Source organism: Anguilla anguilla, chromosome 9 (assembly GCF_013347855.1).
Source record: "Anguilla anguilla isolate fAngAng1 chromosome 9, fAngAng1.pri, whole genome shotgun sequence".
NCBI lineage: Eukaryota > Metazoa > Chordata > Actinopteri > Anguilliformes > Anguillidae > Anguilla > Anguilla anguilla.
The window spans coordinates 44,050,411-44,070,778 of NC_049209.1; the positions used below are offsets into that span (position 1 = coordinate 44,050,411).

At 46.9% G+C, this 20,368-nt stretch overlaps 1 long non-coding RNA gene across 3 annotated transcripts in view; it reads left to right on the plus strand.

Moving 5' to 3' along the window:
* LOC118236487 overlaps positions 1-18,408 on the plus strand; it is a 68,769-nt gene extending 50,361 nt beyond the window's left edge. Inside the window, exons 3-4 of one of the 3 annotated variants that reach the window (XR_004767046.1) lie at positions 13,217-13,364; positions 17,713-18,408. This is a non-coding gene — a long non-coding RNA (uncharacterized LOC118236487). Of the gene's footprint in view, positions 1-13,216; positions 13,365-16,615; positions 16,905-17,336; positions 17,495-17,712 lie in introns of those variants that run through there. The other 2 variants (XR_004767047.1, XR_004767048.1) reach the window with 2 other exon arrangements.
* Positions 18,409-20,368: the final 1,960 nt, after the last annotated feature.

The window sequence follows — 20,368 nt, forward strand, 5'->3', positions numbered from 1 at the left end:
GGAATGCTTTTTATCTCAAAATACTAACTTTTTTTTGGCAGCTGATGCATTGTAATTGCATTGGTGGTGCCGTAAGTGTAAATTTGGCAGAATGGCGGTATTATAGTTACAGTTGGGCTTGTCTCTAGAACATTCTACCACAGTGCAGGTCTTCTGGGGAAGCAGAAAATTTTGTTTGATTTCTCTTTTAGTCCGGCTGAGCTGAAATTCATTAATTCACATAATTTGTCATGCAAACCTTTTCACCAGATGGAATTGCAAACAAGCGCAATCGCGCACAAACGAACCCAAATTGAAACTGACAGATGTATCGAGCCGCGCATTAGCGGTGATTATATATACACACCCCGTTTTCCCAGGCCGCGAGCGTAAAGAAAAATCAACTGGATTATAACGCGCGCGTATTATTAATGGTGATGTATAGCGCTGGTGGCATGATGAAATTGAATACATAAGTTTGCCTGGGTGTAGGAAATGCTTTGTTACACTACCTTCCCTTCAGCACTTACTCACTCAGTGCGGCATAATGCCTTCAGAGAGTGACACCTGAGCAGAGCACTTGTCACAACACCTGCGTTTATTCCTGGCAGGATAACAAAACGTTACTGTGGGCACGTCGTGTTAAGAGTTATATTTAATGCCGCTATCGCGCTAGCTGTTCTTTAAATGCTACACATATAACTCTGCGCGCGTAACGTTTAAAGCACGCTGAAGAATGAGACGCGCGGCCCCGGAACTAAAACGTTAGCACGGCTACGTGAAACGAAGGGGGTGTGTAATGGCGTAGCCTCGTCAGGCGTAGTCGATCGGGGTAATTCCTTCTCCTTTCTTTGTTCGGGCCCACTCAGGATTTGCTTAAATCGCTCTCCGCTCTCGAGTGACACCCGGGGCGCGGCGGCGGCGGGGTCCGTCCTCATTAGCGGTTTCCCGCCGGCGCTCTTCTGGGTTACGGCCCTCAAAGAGGCGAGTGAAAGAGATTTGGGGGGTGGGGTAGAGGGATTTGGGGATGGGGGTGGGGGGGGGGACCAGAGAGACAGGAAGGAAGCAGTGTGGGAGGAGTGAGTGAGTGAGTGGTAGCTGAGGGAAAAGAGAGAGGGATGCAGGGGAGATGGTGCTCAGGCAGTCAAAGTGTTTAAGCGGTTCCCCCCCAGCGTGGGCTCAGTCATGCATGTGGGGCTACTGTGGCTCAAAAGGTCCATTTGATGGGGAGACGTGTGGCGGCGTCTTAATCCCCCCCACCTCCCTCCCCACCCCTTGTGGGTGGGGGCTCAGTCCTCACCATGACACGTTCCATTTGCTACAGTGCTGTGAAAAAGTGTTTGCCCCCATTCCTGATTTCCTCTTGTTGCATACTTGTTACAGTGAATGGTTTCAGACCTTTAGACAAAATGTAATATTAGCTTGAGTAAAAAAAAAATATTTAAAAAATGATTTGTTTGTCAGTGAAGGCCCTGGAGTCACAGGTTCAAGCCTCAACCTTAGCAGTGTCATCAGCCGAGAGCCATCTCTCCTATAATAAGTGCTAAGTGCTAGCTCTCTCCTGTAGTACTGTGTGGACCTCAGGGTGTAAAATCGTTGCTTGCTTACAGGCGACTGCATTGCAGTAGTAGCACCTGCTTTAGCAGAAGTGCTTCAGTTGTGTGGGTGCAGGTGGCATAGTGGTAACCTGAAAGGCTCACTTAGCATTTTCGAACTGAAATAAAGGAGCAATTGGGAAAAAAAACACCATTAATCCTGAATTATCATCAGACTCGAGCCAGTATAACTGCCGGCGTTTGCATGCAAAAACAGTTGCCAGTCACTTTTAATCAGCTGAGCCATTCTTGATGTTGTATGGTTCCAGTCTATGGCAAAGATTACCTCAAGATTACCTTCTTTATCTCCAGCTATAGAAGCTCTCCAGCTCTCTCACAAAAGCCGTGCCTTGAAATGAAATGAAACGAAAACTCATTGGACTCCCCCCCCGCCTCCCCTGTTCCTCTGATGAAATTCAGCATAGTTAATGCTCATTGTTTCCGAAAAACAAGGCGCCGCAATCTCCCCTTCGTCGAAAAAAAAAAGAGAGCGAATTCGGCGGAAGAATCGAGGGCCCGGCGACGGTAAACATTTGTACCCCATTAGCGTGAGCAATTACGGAACCCTGCACTTCCCCGTCCCTCCCTGTTCCAATTAGCGCCATTTCGAGCCGCTAAATTTAGAATAAATTAAAAATCAATCAGCCGCCTGACGCTCCGCGCGCTAGCCCCCCGGAAACCCGTCTGCGCGAATCAAAGCCGCTAAAGTGGCGGGGAAAGGTTTTCCGATTGATCTCCGAGGTGACGCGCCGCTTTGCTTATTGATTGGCACCGGCGGCGTTGCCATGGCTGGGGGCTTCGTCTTTTTAATTCCCGCGGACCGGATGAGCCTCAGATGCTCCTCTCCGGTGAATTATTTACCTGCAGCACGAGGGAGGGAGGTGTGACTTGCTAAAACGAGGCAGAGCTGGACTAGGGGCCCTGCTAGAAAGCTGGTGCTGGCAGAGGGACTCCACCTACAGGCCTACACCAGGCCTACACCAGGCATATACCGGGCATACACCGGGCCTACACCTGGCCTCCACCGGGCCTACACCAGGCCTACACCAGGCATATACCGGGCATACACCTACACCTGGCCTCCACCGGGCCTACACCGGGCCTACACCAGGCCTACACCAGGCCTACACCAGGCATATACCGGGCATACACCTACACCTGGCCTCCACCGGGCCTACACCAGGCATATACCGGGCATACACCGGGCCTACACCGGGCTATATTAACACCGGCTCCATCAACAGGCCTGAGGCCTCCTCATCCTGAGGAGATCCCCCTGATGCTAGAGTATTAGCAATGCTGTAGTAGAGCTATTACAGGCGCTATGCGTTACAAAAAAGCTTTCAATTAAAAAAAAAAACAAAAAAAACTGCCGGTCGCGGTCGTCTGTCAGGCTAGTGCTTTGTCTTAGGATATTTGTGTTCCTATCATTTACAAGAGGGCTTAAACTGAGTATGCATCAATAACAGCCATGGGGTTACAGCATTACTGTAAACATCTTGTCACACAGCCCCTAATTGAACCCCTTCGCTCCTGTTTATGTGATCTGGCTGATAACAGATATAAAGACGTAGCTCTTCCCCCGCACCCTCCTCCTGCCTCTTTATATATGATAAGCACATTGAGAAAAGAGGCATTGATTTTTATCTCTGTTTACATCTGGCTGACATGTTATCATTAATCTTCTCGGCTTCTGCGGAGAAGGAGATTTTCGCGGGGGTTGGGGAGAGGAGGGGTTCGCCATGCAGTCAGTTTTGCGAAAAGCTGCATAATCCGGGAAATTAATTTAACGTCCCGATCAATATTCAAAGCGGTGATTGCTGATGGTTTCGGGAGCCGCTGTGATGGAGGTGATTAAATCATGGTGAGAGCCTCCCTGTCTCCGTCTCCCCGCATCTGCCAGGGGAGGGTAAATTGATTTCTCCTCCGGAATTCTGCGGAACGGCAAAGTGGGCGGTGGTGGGGGGGGGGGGGGTGGGGGTTTGTAGACGGAAGCGGACGCGGGCGGCCAATCGCGAAGCAAGATGGAGGAGAGCGGAACAGCGGGGGGGGGCGAGCAAACGGGGGGGTCCCTGCGGAGGCCGCTGTGGTGGGTTGAGGGTGGGGGGTCGGGGGTGGGGGTGGTCGCGTCGATATTCTCATACCCGTCCGGAGGGCGCCAGGGTTCGTGTCGATATTCCTGGGGCCGTTCAGATGGCTGTGCTGACACACAGAAGCCAAAGGCCCTATTTGAAACGTGACTCTGCAGAACTGATGGGGTTGGCTTTGCCGTGTGTATTCCTGCAAATGACCCACCTCTGTTGGGTGGACTTTATGTAGAGAGACCATGGTCTATAAGTCACAATACACAACGCTATGCCAGTGTATTATAAATGGGCCTACTCTGCCTTCTTGGTGATAAAGCACTTGTGTATTCCTCAGTTTAACACTTGTTCTTCACTTTTGCTTGTCCTTCTGAATCAGAATTCCTGACAAGTGAATATGTCCTGTAATGACAGATATGGCCCAAATTATTTATGTATATATGCTTTTTATTGGTATTCTTTATCTATTTTTGTATCAGAAGTCGGTAATGACCTCCAGAAACAATATTTAACAGAATATTGGCAAAATAACGGCAGGCTTCAAGCTATAAACATTAAACAATTTAGCTGTTTAAATTAAAATTTGAATGATTTAAATGATTTATCATTTCAAGCAAGTGCAAATCCATCAGAGTCGCTGCACGTACACTCATTTTCCCGAGGATGTTAATTTTTTTCACGTGGTCCAGCGTTTTGCACACGTTTGTTTACGCGGGGATTTTTAATTAGCTGCATAAACATAATTGCATGTTAAGAGAAAAAACCGACGAGAACAACAAACGAATCGCGTTAATTAGGCGTTTGAAGAGTTCTGCTAATTGCCGTCTCCGTTGTTCGGAACGCGCACGGCTGGCTTCGGCTTAACGAGAGGCTTCCTGTTTGGGTTTATTCGGGGGTAAAAAAAATAAAATAAAAAAAAAACCACAGCTCCTCCGCCCGATGGCTCTCGGAAGTGAGCTCACGTACGGCTGTACAAGTGATGAGTGCTCTCCTCCTACCTCTGGAGAGGAATCTCCTGGATAAGCACTTCAGTAGGACGCGCTGGTATTTATACAGCGCTACACCAGGGCTCTTTATGGCGTCTGGCTGTCTTTTTTTTTTTCCCCCCACAGAACTTATGGAGAGAGAGAGAGAAAGAGAGAGAGAGAGAGAACACAAACGCCTGACCCTGCCGGAGCATTTAATAAGGACGCCGTTTTTCTCACAGCCCCGGTGAACGGGCCTCCTGTTGAACCCTCACGGCGTTTCGGGCGGTAGCGCCGCCTGCGTCGAATGCACGGCGACGGCTTTCGTTCGCCATTTGTCACGCGGCACAGGGCCCGGCTTGTTTACATTACATTACAGGCGTTTAGCAGACGCTCTTATCCAGAGCGACTTACACCACATTTTACACAGCATTTTACATTGCATCCATTTATATAGCTGGATATATATATGGAAGCAACGCAGGTTAAGTACCTTGCTCAAGGGCACTACAGAAGTGTCCTACCGGGGAATCGGACCTGCGACCTTTAGGTTACAAGACCATACCGTCCATAGTTTAGTCAGTGGGGGAGATGGCGGGAAAGTGTAGCAGCCTACGTAATAAAATTAGTGGGTTTCCGTTAAGTCACATGGTGCGCAGTGCTGTGGTGCACCCTATGACACGGGCTCAGTGAGGTCAGTGCACACACTGACTGCAGCTGGGAGTCCTGCAGGGTATAGGTCTACCAGTGGTCCAGGGATTTGGGCTGCTAATAAACTAGCAGTCAGTTACTTCTGATGATCTCTTATAGGTTACATTTGCTGAAAGTGTTAAATTGTAGGTGGTGCTTATACATGCAATGCAATATAGTTTTAATGATTCATGATTTTGGTTGAATAATTTTGTAGATATTTAATACATTTCTGAAACTTTACTGTGTTTCAAATGTCTGAAACTTATTAATCATTCAAATTTTAAACATTTATGGATTGTAGAAATGTATGTTTCAGACATCACATTTCATGTATGTTTTGAAACAGCATTTACTATTTATCAAACATGAAGTTCTCATAAATACTAAATGCCGTTGTGGCAATGGGTTGCCGAAATCCCAAACTGGAGGGTGAGGACTGAACAGGGAAAGAGACTGGTGACGTGGCAATCACTCACTTTCCGTAAGAATAGGGTTTATGGTACAACACTGTACTTTGAAACTTTTAAAAAAATTTTATATATCCTTTATTTAACCAGGGTAGTCACCTTGAGATTGACATCTCTTTTCCAAGTGAGGCCTGGATGCTGCATGTCTTTGGACATACAGTAGCATGCTAGCCTTTTGGGGGACCTGCTCCTTTTATGGTTCCCTTGGTAATATAAGCTCAGCTGTCTGTGCCCCGTATTGACGCTCAGCTAGCCAAAGATCTATGAAACAAATGTCAAGAAATGTGTCGGTACAGTATATTTAATACAGCTGGAGCGCATCAAAGTTCATTTGACTCTTGGCTGCTCCGGCCCACAGCAGTGAGAATCCACTACCCCTGTGCCAGTGGCTGCACTGCATTATGGGGCATGGCCCCTTTTCTGGAACCCTGGCTCGCTGATACGAAGGCTGTTGGGTAGGGGGACACACAGCATTCACCGAGCCCTTCGCTGTGTGGCGCCCAGGAAAGACCATCATTCACGTGATTCACGTAAACGTCCTAATTCCGCAGACGAAATCAGAGTGGCGTTTTATTTGAATCAATAACGGGCCCGTCACAATAATCTGCAGATCCGTTAAATGAGCCGGCGGCGTCGGTTTAGCGCGCTAATTGAACGTGACTCCCGGCTCTCGCTCTCCATCAGCGCTGGATGGGAAATCGGTCACAGGGCTGAGATTGTGTAACGGCTTCAGTACAATTAGAGAGTCGCGCTTCAATCACAGGAGACAAAAAACATTTTTTCATTATAAGAAATATTAATATTTTTTAGTTCAGTACCACAGTGTCTCTGTCTAATAAGCTTTGGTGGAAGAGTACAATTTCCCCCAGTGATCCTGTGAGATTTCTCTCTTCTCTTTTTGCAGTCTGTGGTACTGTAAGTGGGTCTAAAGAGACCTCTTTGATCCCGGTTCATTTTTTTCAATCCTCCTGGCTGAATATAACTCAAAAGGCTTGACTATTTTTACGAACAAAGCTCATATCTTGCCGAACAAAGGGGGAAAAGATGATTTAGATTTCTCTTCTAAATGTTCAAGATATGACTTTGCGAGGGGGCTGGCAGCACTTTGTGATACACCAAAAATCTTGTGATGGATTTTTGGAGTTAAATAATATTCAGTCTACGGTATTTTTTTTTTTTTACTCAATCAGTATTCATGAATGTGGAAAATATTCTCCTTTGAAAAAGTCCCTTTTGAACGGGAAGGACTGGATATGGCGTCCAGATGTTGAAAAGTGAGAGTTGAATGTTTGATGCTGTAAGGCACACATAAAGATGATATACATATAAGAGCATACAAACCCATCACAGTAAGGTATTACGGGACTTATAGGGGGAAAATGTAGCTTCATCTTGGAAATACAGCACAAACAGTGAGAAATAATATAATTCGGTTTAAAAATGTCTGGTGACGAGCTCTTGTCGGCTACACCAGGCAGGGTTTTTGTTTTTAAACCCGACGAGGTCACAAGGAGAAATATTCAGACCAAAAACATATTGACTGCCCATTCAGGCTTAGTTCAATGAAGTGATTAAGTCTGGATTTCACAATCATTCAACGTGAATGTATTACAGTACATTTCCAATTAAGAAGTGCAATGTAATGGAAAGTAGAGGAAAGTATATATTCTCAACCTATGAAAATAAATTGTGTTTTGCTAAATCGATTATATGTGCAAGTCTAAAAGCACTTTTCACCGGGAACCCTCTGGAACTCCTGGGCATGGTTGGTGAAGCCGAGTGCAGGGTATTTGGGCTCCTTTGTGAACACATGAATGACACGGCAGCGGAGTCCTGTGGCTGCGTCAGAGGCTCATTCTAACGGCGCGCACCTCAGTCACTACGGATACGCAGCGAGCGGAGCGGAATGAAGACCTTTCCTCAGACCCGCCCCTGATGCGGAGTGACAGCTACCACAACCGCCGTGTTTGCACGACTCATTACGGGCCCCAAGTAATACCAGAAGTTGCGCCGAGCCGAACAGATTAATTGATGAAGAGCAGAAGACGGCTTTTGGCCCCACGGGGAGCGGGCGAACATGAAAATAACTCCGAAACGCTTTCCCCCCCCCTCGTCTTTCGGGAAAGGGGGAAAGGAACGATAAAATCTGACAGCGAGCGTCGGTCTCATAACCGCCGCGGGTGTCGGCGGTAATAACACAGAAGTGTCACAGAGGATTAGGAGACAAAACCAATCTGGGCTGAGGGGGCCCGGCGGAGGGGGGGGGGAGGCTGTCATCGGCCCTGGCGAGGACGTGGCGGCGCGCACGGCGCCCCCCGCGGGCCGCTTGCCCTTCACGTTCCCCGGCGTTCCCTGGGGCCAGATGAAGAGAACAGAGACGCGGGGAGACAGGAAAGGGCAAGGCATTCTGGGAAATGGCAGCTACAGAATTGGGACACAGAGGGCTGGAGGATGGCCAGGGGAGAGAAAGGCATTCTGGGAAGGGGGGTGGGGGGATGGGGGGGGGTGAAGCATGGGAGTTTTGGTGGGGGGGGGGGGGGCAGAAGGCCGGGGGTGGCAGGGAAAGGCAAGGAGGCCTGTCGCAGTCTCTCGCTCGCTCACTCCCTGTCGTTCCGGAATATTCCCTCGGAAGCCCGGAGGACAAAGGGCAGCCGACACGCAAGCTCAGCGGCGGCATTATCGCTGCTTCCTCTGGGATTATGGGTGCTTTGGTGCTGAGACAAAGATGTATTCTGCCTGGCTTCGTGGAGTGCCTCTCTACCGAGAGAGTGCATTACTGGGAATCCCACTGCTACTTATAACTCTAATGGATTGTGAGCATATTTTCTTGTTTACTGTGAATCAACCCAACTGTGCGCTTATTGCTCATCTCTTTAAATGGGTAGCGAATAAACAGACTTGACTAGTGCAAGCTGCTGAGACCTATGAATGCCCCTAGAAGATCCCCATGACGACTGAAGGGGAATTATGTTTACATCCCAGAATGCACCGGGGCCACCGAATGGACAATTGATTAGGTCCAGGGCTCTAGCACGGCGACTCCCGTTCCAAGTGGATTCACAGCCGCATTGATATTCTCATCTTCAGCTCATTCAATTCCTGCCTCGGTTCGGATAAATCCAATCATGTGGAATCTACCATATAATGAGCTTATCTGAACTGAGAAAATTAATTTCTCTTGATTTGTTCTCAGAGTGGTTAGGGATAATGGTTAGCATAATAGTTAGGGGGCTGGACTTGTGATGACAAGGCTGAAGGTTTGATTTACAGGTGGGGTAATACCATTGCACATTTGAGCAAGGCACTTATCCTGAATTACTTAAGTAAACATTCAACTGTATAATTGGATTGTGTGCATAAAATATACTAAATGTGAGTCGCTCTGGATAAGAGTGTCTGCTCGATGTCTGAAATGTTACATGTGTAGCAATGATGGTTCTACCGCCATACGAAGATAATTTTGGAGACTGGGGAAATTCTTTCCTCGTTGTCGCTCCTGTTACCTAGCGACGGGGTACAGCTCTATAACGACAACAAACAGATATCCTTGCACCCTCACTGCAAAGTGTTGGCTTCCTATTAACTTCTGTCTGAAAAGATGGATATCTTTGGTGTCTGTAGCCTCTGAGGGCACACCTCTCCATCAGTAATGCTTTTCTGCACTGCATCCGTTTCTGGTTTAATACATTCCAGTTTTATTTTTAACAGGTCAGGAGAACATCTCCCGAACAAAATCAGATTAATTTAAACTGCGGAAAACCGAAAACTCAGATGATCCACCGGGGATGGATATCGTGTCTTATTGTCTTCGGGGCATTTCTCTGATAATTCAGTCGTTGTGCTCCATATTTCAGTTTCATCTGGAAGAGTTTTTAGATTTAACTGTGTGACTATCCTGGCATATAAAGTTTGACATTTCAATTGGCCACTATATTTGATATGCTACGCTTTTAATTTTATTGTTCTCACTCGTATGTAGTACTTGAGATTTGAAAAATGAAGAAGAAAATGGAAGATCTGATTATCACAACCATCAAAAATCTCATATTAATAATCAGACTTTGTGATCTTGTTCTGGGCTTTCTAATAGAAATTTAGAGACACTTGGAATGGTGAATGAAGACTGTGTTCTCTACAGGGGACAGGAAGCAGGGAGCGTATCCCAATTATAACCATTTATTGGCGCCCCATTGAGAGGCAGAATCATCCCCACTGTGTCTATCGCCATGGCGATTTCCAAGTATGGGGTCTGCTTCATTTTGCTGATGGAAGAATAGGCTTAATGGACACCTGATCTGTCAGTTATCTCTCTGGCTACATTCATTATGTTGAAGTATTGGGTATGTTTATTATACTAGTGCTACAGGATTAACTTTGACTAGGCCAGCATGCGTTTTCTTTTTCATTCTGAATGATCTGTTAAATGCTTAATTCATGCCAGGAGTTTCTTTTTTGAAGTACTCCTCGTATCAGAATGAACAGTTTCAATCTCTCTCTCTTATTCTTTCTCTCTCTCTTATGTGTCTCTTCTCTCATTCTCTGTCTATTGCTCTCTGGCCGTGATTACACAATAAGATGTAAGGCATACATGATATTAATCTGCTGCTTACTATTTGACTATATGGTCCTTGTACATTTTTGATAGAGTCAAATTATTTGATGATTTGGGAGCTCAAGTTTGATGGGCGAGAGATGTTTCCATGGTTACAGGCTGACGACATACAGGAAATATATTCAAACAAGCCATGGAAGTCAGAGTGGCCCCACACACACACACACACACTCGCGGACATCCACACACACACACGCACGCACGCACGCACGCACGCACTCACACACAGGTAGTGATAAAAAAAAAATAGATAGACCATGTACACCAAAAGTGGATACTGTGAAGTCAGCCAATAGGCCTAATGACACAGAATCTACCTGGGATGCCAGTCAGCTCACATGTTCATGACTGAGGTGGAAAACGCCATGCATTTACACGCCATTCCAGAATCTCCCATAAATGTTTAAATGAGTCCAGGCCTGGTGACTGACTAGGCCATGGCATACACTTTTCACTGTGCATATGCTCAGCAAGCCCCTGGGGCCCCCGCACATGCTCATTGGACTGGGGGTGTTGCCATCCTGGAGCGTGCTCGCACCATCAGGAAAGCAGTGCTGCCCCATGGGATAATCACTCAGGATCACTTTAGCTGCAAAGTGCTCAGGCCTGTGGGCTTCTTTAGGGATGAGTCCCACACGCACACTCCACTCCCCTGTGAAGAGGATGATTCTTCTGGCCCATATCGCACGTCTCCACTGCCACTGCTTGCAAGTCCATTGCTCCTTTCTCCGCTGTTTGCACGCACTTGCATTGCCAGGTGTAATGAGTGGGTTTGTTCACTGGACTGTCTCAGTGTACTGTGCCTGATGTTGAATAGTGGAATAGTGCTGTTGTTATTTATGACTGTGAGCCAATGGGGTTTGTTTACCCTGTTAGAATACCTGTTGTGCACAAATATTTGTATAATCAGTCTAAATACCAGAACAGGCTGGGGTGTTTTAGCAAAATAAGTCTATCAGCAAGCTGTTTAGATTGGGGGGTGGGGTTATTTTTGGAGACTGAATAAGATATGTCCATGAAATACTGACTGTGGGTCATAATAATTTGGCTCCTTCAGTAGGTCCTTGTTGGAAGATAAACCACTTCAAGAGATTCATCACTTGCCAATGCTAACAGTTATTACATTTTTCAAATACACCTCTCAGATTTGGTCAGTGCAATATGCAGGTTTCATTCAGCATCACGAATGCTTATTTGAGCACAGTAAATGAATGGAAGTGACTCACCTAAACTGAGAATAAAGTCTCTGCTGGATTGCACTGTGGTGTATCCATTAAACAACATTTTGCTAATAGAGTGATTCTTTACATTAAGGCATTCAGTTATATAACTTTTGGCAGTGAGGCTCTGTTCAGTAGATCTAGGGGGGAGATATTAGGCAGAGAGCGAATAGCATGATTCTACAGTTTCTCTCTTTTTTTTCCCCCCGGCACGGAGAGCTTTATTCTCTTCTTCTTTTTTTATTGCCCTTTTCAAAAAGGCACCGGCATGGCAACCCAAAGGTCACAGCTCCTCCACACAGCATTAAAGATCATCACAGCCTCCCCTCTCTCCCTGTACACGGGGGCACATCATCTGTAAGTGGTCCCTCGCGGTCCCCCCCACCCCCCCGCTTTAGGCCGGGGGGGGGGTTCAGCCGTACAAACGATCCCGCCAGCACACGCTGCCCCGCTCGCGCTCGCCGCCGCTGCGAGACAAGAAGCGCAGCTACGGGAAACAAAGCCCTCCTGTCCGAATAATCCCCAGGTAACCTTTGGGGAAACGGAGCATGTACTTTTTTGACAGGCCTTTTCTTCTTTTTTTTGCCAGAGACTGTGCATGTGTATGTGTGTGCGTGATTCCAAATAATCCCAAAATAACATGGCAATTCTGATGGGCCTTTTTTTGGTCGGTGTGCGCGCGTGTGTGCGTCAAAATAATCCAAAAATAACCTGTGATTTCTGATGGGCCTTTTTTTGGTCACTGTGCATGCGTGCGTGCATCCAAATAATCCCAAAATAACCTGTTATTTCTGATGGGCCTTTTTTTTTGGGTCAGCATGCACGCGAGCGCGTGTGCGTGTGCGTGCGCTTACTTCATCTACCCCGTTGACAGACTGGCATAAACTTGGTGCGACGCAGCGCGGTGATTTGTTGTAGTGGGAGCTGCCATCGTCTCGCGCAGCAGAACGTGTGAAAAGACAAATGTTTGCTGAAATACGCGCAGGCAGACAAAAGCCTGTCTCAGCCGTGATTTGTCACAGTTAAACTACCACAGAAGCCTTTTGTTTTTTTTAATGGCTGTGGGAAAAAAAGAGAGCATTAGGAAACCATGTGTAACATTTTTAAATGGCTTTATTTGTTTCTGCCACTAACCAATTTTCAAGCGCAACATTTTCCTTTTCTCCTAATTTGTAATGACTGATTGCGTTTGTGGGCCCGTCTCTGAGCTGGAACAGCTTCCATTGATTTGGGAGAGCGCGGACCAGCATGCATCTCTGCAGAAACACACGCTAACCTCCAGAGCCTATTGCCAACCTATTGCCACTGTGGAACACGCCTGCAGGTCTCCACTCTACCAGAGGGGGCACTCTTGTGCTATGAGACAGGGATAAGCTTGCTCACTGAAACCCACCCTCCCATATTGATGACATGATTATGCGTTACCCAGTGGGGCTGCCTGCCACAGTTGACACTGACTAGGTCACGATTGTAGGTGACATCACTACATCGAGGTCCAGCGCTTTAGCTGGGCCCGCCACTTGACAGCACCGTAAAATAGCATACAAGAAAGTTTTTTTTCCGGCTGTAAATAATGGCATCCTTTCTCTGCTCCCACCCAGGGCCTTTGTGAAGGATCATGGCGTGAACGCAAAGCAGGGCAAACAAGGCCTACGGAGAAGGCTTCCCGACTCTCTCCTTCACAGCGAGAACAGCGGATTCCCTCTGGGGGTTGTTAAAACGGAGTGCCTATGGTGAACTAGCAGGCAGGTAGGGTTTGAAAGCAGATGCCTTTGAAAGACAACCAACACATGATCCCCCCCCCCACCCCCCCCCCCACCCCGCCCCCCATACTGCAGAATGAAACTTGTCTTTAATGCTTCGGTCTTAGTGAACACATCCAAGAAGGCCCTCCAGAGCTGCCTCACCAGCGTCTCACAAGGTCAAAAACAAGGTCAGAACAAGACAAAAAAAAAAAAAAAATAGCAATGGATTAAAAAAAAAAATAATCAGTGAATCTAATGTCAAGCACTTGCATAGTGATACTGTGTACAAAACAGTGACTTCCCATTGATGAAAGCAAGGCTGTAGAAATTAGCACAAGTGCGCAGCTTTTACTGGTTATTTGAGTCAGCAGGTATAGATTACCTAAACAGCTTTAATAGCCAGCAGGTGGTAATGTTTATCTACATCAAGCGCTGAAAACTGGGGACTCGCCTGCTGACCTCCGAATGTCCTTTCCTGTCTGAAAGCAAGGTATGATATAACGGCACTTCAGTCACGGTACCTTAATTAACTTACATACCTAATTACAACACGCCTAATTAGTGTTGGATTTACAAGGCCGCGGTTTGTACTTTGATGTTCCGAACAATCGCTCCCAGAAATTAGAGCAGTCAGATTGCGGAGGGGTGCGCCCGAGTGTGATGTACTGTACAGCGACCCTCTCGAAAAAAAAAAGAAAAAAAAATCCACATCCGTTCTAATTTATCTGGGTGAAGTGACAGTGATGCACATATAAGAGCGCGTTGTGTGACACGGCCATTTTGGCTGAGGACGTGATTTAAGCGGGATTTCTTTCGGCTCCCGTCTCTCGCGCGCGGCTCTGATGAGACAGGCGCCCCGCCGAGCCGCCGCTCGGAGCGCCAGGCTCACGTCTGTGTTCCTCACACGGGGGCAGTGTTACTCTGCCTCAAATGCGTCTCGCTCTTTTTCCCCCCCAAATTGATTTTTCCTTCCTTTTCTTTTTTTCAAGTCGGCGCTGTTCATTTGCTCCGGCTGCAGTCTGCCGCAGCTCCCCCACGCTAACCGCTAACCACAACAGATCTGACACGGCAGAGCGGATTGGCCACAGCTCCCCACTCTAACCAAAACGGATCTGACACAGCCAGAGCGGATTGGCCACAGCTCCCCACTCTAACCAAAACGGATCTGACACAGCCAGAGCGGATTGGCCACAGCTCCCCACTCTAACCAAAACGGATCTGACACAGCCAGAGCTGATTGGCCACAGCTCCCCACACTAACCATAGCGGATCTGACACAGCCAGAGCGGATTGGCTGCAGCTCCCCACACTAACCATAACAGATCTGACACAGCCAGAGCGGATTGGCTGCAGCTCCCCACTCTAACCATAACAGATCTGACACAGCCAGAGCGGATTGGCTGCAGCTCCCCACTCTAACCATAACGGATCTGACACAGCCAGAGCGGATTGGCTGCAGCTCCCCACTCTAACCATAACGGATCTGACACAGCCAGAGCGGATTGGCTGCAGGTCCCCACACTAACTGTAATGGATCTGACACAGCCAGAGCTGATTGGCCACAGCTCACCATGCTAACCATAACGGATCTGACACAGCCAGAGCTGATTGTCTGCAGCTCCACACACTAACCATAACGGATCTGACACAGCCAGAGCGGATTGGCTGCAGCTCCACACGCTAACCATAACGGATCTGACACAGCCAGAGCTGATTGGCCACAGCTCCCCACACTAACCATAGCGGATCTGACACAGCCAGAGCGGATTGGCTGCAGGTCCCCACACTAACCATAACGGATCTGACACAGCCAGAGCGGATTGGCTGCAGCTCCCCACACTAACCATAACGGATCTGACACAGCCAGAGCGGATTGGCTGCAGCTTCCCACACTAACCATAACGGATCTGACACAGCCAGAGCGGATTGGCTGCAGCTCCCCACACTAACCATAGCGGATCTGACACAGCCAGAGCTGATTGGCCGCAGCTCCCCACACTAACCATAACGGATCTGACACAGCCAGAGCGGATTGGCTGCAGCTCCACACACTAACCATAATGGATCTGACACAGCCAGTACAGCAGATTTCGTGAATCCATGACGTAATCTCTAGGGCGCGAGCAAGCGCAAGCCTGTGCGTTTTATTCCTGTCCTTACCTCACACTGCACCGAGTGTGGATTTGTAGCAGAACGTGGCAGCAGGGTCATTGATTTAATTTTTTTTCTTTTCTTTTTTCTTCTGTGAGCAATGGCATTGAGTGAAATTTGCCTGCTCTGGCATCTTATGGCTGCGTGTCAGTTGAGGACACCAGACGCGTCACCTCTGAGCGCTGTTCTCCTGGGCTGGTGCCGGCGGTGCAGTCTCTCCGACTGTGAAGCCACACGAGTTTCAGGCTTCACTGGTTTTTCCTCAGAATATGGTTACCATGTAAACATGTAAATGAAACTTCTTCAGTCACATTTGGGCGCTAAAACCTTTGTGTACAAGTTTGTGTAAAATGGCGGGATCTCTTGTGAGTGTGTCGGAGTTGGCACTAAGTTGGAGAGTTTGTGTGTGTGTGTGCGAGAAAAGTGTATTTGCAGAAGATTAAGGTGCAGTCATATTGCCTATAATTAAAAATACAGTACCTAACTAGGTCAGTAACACTGAGGCTAACGCGGGAGCTCATATATTGTGCATGAGTATATATACCAGTGTACACATGCATACGCACTTGACTCATACACAATTTATGTTTATGGCTTCATCTCAGGGTTTCTGACCTGTTTTTCTCTGAACATTTGTATTTCTATGAAAGAACATAATTTTCTCGTGTTTTGTTTTTCTGCTAACCTCAAAATAATTATAACAATTTGAAATATCTGATGTTTCTTAGCTCGCTAACATATTTGGCAAGCAGTAAAGAAAAAATGTGAATAGCAAAGTTGTCTAGCTTAACTAATTTAACTAATACTCAATGTATTAGTTAGCCAGCTAACTAGCACTACTCGGTCCTATTAACTTAATGTAGCATAATGTCAGGGATGATGTCAATCATGGAGGCTTTCAAGGATCATGGGAAGTATCCATCATTTCCTGCTTGCATTGTTTTATTTGTTGTTGCCGACATACTCCTTGATTGGTGGAGTCCTCCTCCCTGATTTATACACAAAAATTGATTATGTCTGCAGCCTATCATCCTAGTTCATTTATCCCTGTGCAACAATAGGTAGCTAGTGTAAAGACTAACTAATCCATCCTCCACGCTGTAGGACTTCTCATGATGTATGTCCACTTCTGGGGAATGAAATAGGCAGCAAGAAGTCCCAAGAAGTTAAGTGGACCAACAGGCAAAATCACGCCACACCAGTACTTATGATAGGATTGTATCATTTGGGTGGGATGAATGTTTCAATATTGATTTTCTAAACAGTAGTGGTGTGACAGGTATGGATCAATGGAACTGCTGATAACATATTCAATGACTCTTGTGTTAAATCTCCTGTGATACTGGCACTGAATTAGCAATGATGATTACCTTATCATCTTTGCCACTGTATGTCAGGGTGTACATATTGTTGCAGTGTTAATACATTTTTGTTGATGTGTCTTTCTGTCTGTAAGTGGGTCCTCTGAACACCTTGCATTGTGACATGCTGGAGTGACAGTCTTTGCTTAGGTTCAGGGGGCTGCCACATTTTCTCCCACGGGTTGGTAGGTGCGTGTTGCGCTTGATATGAACTCCACCCAAAGCGGCTGTGAATACGGTAGTTCCTTGTCCGCGTCCTTATTCCTGAGATTGGATAAAGAAAAAAAAAAAAAAAAAATGCTCCAGTTATGACACGCGTCTCACTCAACAGCATTCATCACCTCCGGCTGACATAATCAAAGCTGATGGTGGGATGAGTTGAGCAGAGCTCGAAACCTAATGAGTCACATCTGTCTGTGCATGAGGTGCAGCACGGGCATCTCTCTCTCTCTCTCTCCCTGCAGTTTCTTCACATCATCTCCAGTAAAACTGAGAGCTGCATTGTAGAGAGAGAAGGGCGAACTGGGTACTTGAGTACCCTTTCGAAAAAGAGTACCAGGACCGACACGCCCAGAATGTCTCTCGCCCACCCATTCAAGTGCCTGGGATCAGCGGAAAAGTGATGAAGATGCTGCACTTGGTTTTGCCCCACTGCTGCCTACGCAGCACCACCGTGGAACGCAACACGGCACTAACAGCCTTAAAAAAAATATCAGAATACCAGGCTGCTAAGGAGGCCTTGAAAAGCATGCAGCCAAAGCTTCACATAAGGGGATATTTAAATGGTCTTTATGTCACTGACAAAAGCAGTTAATCTGATTGGGCTTTTCTTTGGGACAGACTGTTTTCCCTCCGTCGGCTCAGAAGCAATGTGCCCTTGCTGCTATCTACAATCTACAGCGCTTTGGCGGTGGCCTGTAGGAATTGACGGGGATTAAAAGAGATGCTGATCTCGGGGAACTCAGAAGAACTCGGGTGAGCAAAGAAAGATGCTACTCCATCATGAGCCTGACGAGGAGGGACAGGCTGGGTTCCAGGGGTCGGTCCCTCCCCCTGTTTGGGGCCTGAACATTAAGGTAGAGGATAAATCATCGCTAGCTTCCAGTTTCCCAGCTTCTATAAAGAATAACACCCAGACAGAGCAGTGAGATCGTTATTTGGTCAAAAGGGCATGTAAGCTTGACCCTTTTGTGTTTTTTTCCCCCCACTGAAACATTCGGACTCAGTCGATTCTTCGCAGCGTTGGATATTGTTGAGGCACTGAGGATTGTTACGTCACTGTTTGCTTGGCAGACCCCCTGTGGGACTGCCTACACAGTTTACATAGTTCATTTTACACAGTAAATTAAGCATGCCATCGATTCATTCAGACGGTTCTATATCAATGCAATTTGGCTTAAGCACCTTGTTCAAGGCTGAAACAACAAGGCTCCACTTGTGAACGGAGATTTTGAAAAAATAACATTTATTTGAGCTCACTGCTCTACAACTCAGCACTACCTCCAATATCCATTTAAAAATTGAGAACAGACCCAATATTTGATAATGCACCCAGATAATTACAAATAATTACATTTTTTTTAAATTAAAATTTTAAAATTTCTAAATTCCTGTACCCTCAAAGATATTGATTTATATTTAAGGCAGAAATTTATTGTTAACTGATAATTATGTACCCTCCAAACAAATGCATAACACTGTCTGCTTACCATTCAAATCAGTTTGTGGATCTTTTGGTACGTATAGCCCGATAAATAGTAAGCAGGCATGTTTCACTCCAATTGGTGTTCTACAATCTGTGGCAATCTGCCTTCATCCAGTAACCTGTTTCCATTTAGTAAAGAAAAAAATCAGTTCCGTGTGGGGGGGAAAAAAAATCAGGTATGACCCTAATGTGTATTTAGTTGAGTACATTTGTACCATTTCAGATTCGTTGGAATGAATAATTATAATCACCGGCAACATAAACAGAGCTGGCGGTTGTTGTGGTTATCCTTAACAGGTGTGAAGTAATGACCGCAAACAGATGCGCTGCCCGCAGACGCTCGCAGGTTTGAATTATACAGGCGAGCCTCCTGCAGCTCTCTCCTCTCTCTCTCTCTCTCTCTCTCTCTCCTGAGCCGAAGAAAATGATACAGTATTAGCTTCCACTCTTAAGCCCTTCACTTCATTTCTCCTCGCCTGAAGTGTCTCTCTCTCTGGCTCTCTCTCTCCCTCTCTTCCCTTCTCCATCCATCTCTCTATCTCGCCCTCTCTCTCTTCCCCTCTCCTTCCATCTCTCTCTGTCTCCCTCTCTCTCTCTCTCTCTCTCTTCCCCTCTCCTTCCATCTCTCTCTGTCTTTCTCTGTCTCCCTCTCTCTGCCTCCCTCTCTCTCTCTCTCTCTCTCTCTCTTCCCCTCTCCTTCCATCTCTCTCTGTCTTTCTCTGTCTCCCTCTCTCTATCTGCCTCCCTCTCTCTCTCTTCCCCTCTCTCTCTGTCTCTCTCCCTCCTGAGGTGCTTTTTTGTGGTTCTTCTCATTGCTTCCCTGGCTGGTGTCAGGAGGCTGCGTGATGGAAACATTAAGAGAAAACGTGTCATTTTCACCCCTCTGCAATTACGCGATGTTTTTAATCACCCGACCCGTCGGCACAGTTGACTGAACGCGCGTTTAACACCTCGCATCGAGGCACGGAGCTTAAGGGGCGAAGCTTCGGCTGACGCGAGCGACAGACTGACACAAATAAGGCTTTGTAACCGGCTCGGGCTACGCCGTGTTATCTGTCAGCTCAGTCCCCGTGCACCTGTCCGCTGTGCTGCTGCGCCAGAATTCCGTTACCTGTGACAGGAGGGGATCCCTTTGGCGTTCCTACCCCAACTGAAATTTAAACTCGTTGGTCATAGCTCTCTTCTGCCAACTTCCTCTTCCGTTGCACAGATTATACTCAATGGGTTCTGAAACGCAACAAACGTTAGCCTATTAAAGACATTAGCGGTATCCATAAATAAAAAGAACCTGAATGGTGAAGCTTTAGGTACACGAGGTCTATGGAAGGCTTAATAAAAGTGACTACAAAATATTTGGATTTGAAAGGCTGTTTTTAGTGAGATGTCACACATTCTCACTGAATCTGGTAATTGATCATTGGACGAGCCATTGAAAGCCACTTTGTTGAACAGGCCCCTCAGCTTTTAGGTCACGAAAACCAAACCGGGCCTTTCACAGGCAAGGCTTACTGTAACTGCCAAACTCTGGAGGCAGCTCAGCACAGTGGGGTATTAAGGCGTGTCCGATGCAATTTCGGTAAATTTGTGACTACGGGCTGTAGCACACCTGCAGAAACAGTTTGGTTTCATTATGGCCAATCGGGTCTCCTGCTTTCTTTGCCAGAAACTGGTATTTTGGTAATGTCTGTACTTGCCTACGAGATGGAGAGTATTGTTATGCCCAATTTTGCACTTCAAAAAAACTGCCTGAAAACTATCAGAGGAAGACACGGTCACTTGTTTAGTTTGTGT